This window comes from Lynx rufus, unplaced genomic scaffold, assembly GCF_022079265.1.
Source record: "Lynx rufus isolate CCGP_SWC_20201006 ecotype Redwood Valley unplaced genomic scaffold, mLynRuf1.p SCAF_1, whole genome shotgun sequence".
In the NCBI taxonomy this organism is placed as follows: Eukaryota; Metazoa; Chordata; class Mammalia; order Carnivora; family Felidae; genus Lynx; species Lynx rufus.
This window is the reverse complement of record NW_025814823.1, coordinates 216,558,737-216,562,098: the sequence shown is the minus strand read 5'-3', so window position 1 is coordinate 216,562,098 and position 3,362 is coordinate 216,558,737. Positions and strand designations below refer to the sequence as shown.

Genomic DNA, 3,362 nt, shown 5'->3' with positions numbered 1-3,362 from the left:
ATAAATACTACTGTTATCTGTCCTGAAATATGGCCAATCTGGAAAAGCTAACTAGTGGCATTTGGGATTTCTGTGTTGGAGAAATGTCTGTTCTCTGTTCTTTTTTATTGATGAGAATCTTTTTCCATTGGCTATTATTTATTGATGAAGCAATGGCAATGCTGAAGGAGTAGAAGTAGAAAATATCAGCAAAAGTCAAGGTTGACATCTGTCGAGCTGAATAGCTTCAGTTTAGTTTTAAATAGAGACTTTAGAGGAATCCAGAACGATGAACATACCATTTATGGCATGTTAAGAATTATCTTTCAAGCATTAAGATGCAATACAAAATGTGAGGAACAGCTATTACTTATTATCTAGCTTAAACGATAATACATTATACAAATTATACACCACTATTTACTTTGTACTATACTCTCATGTTGCATCCACCTTCTCTCTGATACATAGAAGTAATAATGTTGAACTTACCATTTACTTTCAGGCATCATAATTTTACTGTGAGTAAATGTGTCCTTAAATAATACAATATCAGTATCTCATGTTCTATATGTTTGATATGATTTCATCCTGTGAGTAAATTTCTACAAAATGCTTTGTTTGCTTAAACATGTGTTGATGAGGTCACTGATGTTTCGTACAGTTCTTTGCTCAATGTTGTATAATAGTTTATTGTATGAATACAATGCAATCCTGAAATCTAGGCTATTCCTAATCTCTGCTTTTGTAAACATTGCTGTGATAAATAATTCAGTCTGTATCTTCTGTGCTTTTTTTTTTTTACAATTTTTCATTGAAATATATACACAGAGGTTGAATTATAATGCATAGGTCACATGAATGCTAAACTTTAATAACTGTGGTAAAACCTCTTACACCAGCCTAGTATAAGATACCATGTAACTACTCGTCTAAAAGTTGTAAGGAATTCTCAAAAGAAACTTGTAGACCTAATTAGTGAAATTAGGAAGGACACATGACATAAGAGCAATGCACAAATATCGATCTGATTCTATATGTTAATAATAAATAATTTAAAATGAAACATTTATACATCCCTCTATATAGAGAGAGAATGAAAACATATACATCAAATGAAATACTTAAGTGTAAACCGAGTAAAATATATACATGGAATGTATATATGAAAATGAAAAAAAGTTAAGAACTTTCATAAGTAATTGAGATGTAGCATATTTATGGGTTGGAAAGCTCAATATTATTAAGATATAACTTCTCCACAAATTGATCTATAGATTTAAGAAAATTTTAATCAAAATCCTGGCAAAATATATTATAAAAATAGACAAGAATATTCCCTAATACACTAGTGAAACAAACTAGAGTTTATAAATAGGCCTATACAATCATAGACAATTAATTTTTGACAAAGTTACAGACATAATTCAATAGAGAAAGTATGGATTTCCTTCAACAAATGGTGTTGGGAAAACTGAACACCAATATGCAATAAAAAAAATGCCTTGACTTCATCTTCACAGCTTATAAAAATCCACTGAAAATTGATTATAGATCTAAATATAAAATGTAAAATAAAAATTTAGAAGCAAACACGCACACACATCTCCATGATGTTGGCTTAGGCAAAGAGTACAGCATCAAAAGCATATTTTTAAAATACAGGGGAAAAAAAAATCTGACAAATTGGATTTAGTCCAAATCTAAAATTTTTGCTCTGTGAAAGACACTGTCAGGAGAATGAAAGAATAAGCTACATATTCAGAGAAAACTGCATACCCAGCAAAGGACACACGTACAGAATATGTGAAGGCCTGTCAAAATCAAACCGAGAACACATGCAATCCAAGTTTTCAAGTGGGTAGGTTCCTTGAGCATATACTTCACCAAGAAGATAGATAGCTGGCAAATGAGAACAAGGAACTATCATTACCATCAAAGAAGTTCAAATGAAAACCACAGTAAGACACCACTAGTGATCCCGGGCCTCACAGGGTCGGTTTGCAGACCGGTAGGAGTCAGTGCCTCGGGCCCGGGCCCCGCCTCCATCTGTCCTTCCAACTTCGCCCAATAATGCTAATGGACCTGAGCAAGTGGTCCTGGCCTGTGACCTGCAGCAAGTGGAAGAGCGGCCACAGCATCCCCTGCAGGTCAAAATCTTCGGAGCACAGGTGGATGGAGCTGGGCAAAGTGCTGACGCCCACCCGGGTGAAGAACCAGCCCACCGGTCTTGCAGGGGATGGCCTCAATCCGGGTGAACTGCACACCTTAGTGGTGATAGATCAGATGCTCCCAGCAGGAAGGACCCCAAAAACGGAACGCACCATTTTCTGCTGGTCAGCCTGAAGGGCAGTTACATCAGCAGTGGCGCAATCCTTCTGATTACGTCGCCTCTGGGCCTCCCAAGGCCACAGGCCTTCGCCGCTAGGTCTGGCTAGTTTTCAAATACAATGGGCCACTGGCTTGTGAGGAGCCCATTCTCAGCAACCAATCTGGGGACGGCCGTGGTGAATTCAAAGTGGCATCTTTCTGCAAAAAGGAGCTGGGACCCCCGGTGGCCGGCACGTGTTACCAGGCAGAATGGGATGACCAACCGCCCAAATTCTGTAAGCAGCTGCCTGGGAAGTCGGGAAATACTAGAAGACAGAAACCATCCCAGAGGTCTGGAGCAGTGTTCTCGAGTTCAGGGAGGCATGTAGATTCCTCTGCTTCTCCTTTCCCATTCTCACAGATGAGGCCAGAGCAATCAGGTAGTGGTTTAAGGTAGCTTTTCCATCTGCCTATCCTTTATAATTGAGAGGATCACACCCCGGTTTATGTTTTGATCACATTTGAATTCCACTTGGGGCGGGGGGAGGATGCATTTTGGTACTAGCAACCCAGAATTTAAAGAAGAAAACATTCAGGTAAAAAGAGTAGGCCTACAGTAGGCCGAAGAATCTCTAAGGGAGGTTTACATAAAAAGAGATTTGTTTCTTCTTCCATTGTGAACTGGAGTCCCAAATTGTGCATGACAGCACTTCTGGGTGGTGTTTTTACAGCCAGCTCTCTCACTAAGACAGCCAGAGTTTGACGTGTCCCCAGTGTGATGATGTGCCTTGGGCTGCTTACTAGGGTCAGTGTCCTGCTCTGGCTCCCTTAAAGAGCAGTACTGGAAAAAACAATAGGGACAGTCACTTTGCTGTCAAGACCCTGCCATCGAGATGAGCTGCAGGGCTGGGTGAGTGAGGGTCAGAAATCTCTAAGTCTGTGCCTCTTAAACTCGACATTCCGTCTGTGTAAGAAAAGATGATCGGGAGTTGTGGAATGTTGTATTAATTCTGCTGTTTGCTTATAGTTGAATACAAATAAACACATTATGTGAGGAAGAAAAAAAACAATAA

The 3,362-nt window shown here is 39.3% G+C and overlaps 1 pseudogene; it reads left to right on the top strand.

Moving 5' to 3' along the window:
• Nucleotides 1–2,052: 2,052 nt before the first annotated feature.
• On the top strand, nucleotides 2,053–2,746 carry LOC124510336 (phosphatidylethanolamine-binding protein 1-like; annotated as a pseudogene).
• The last annotated feature ends 616 nt before the right edge of the window (nucleotides 2,747–3,362 follow it).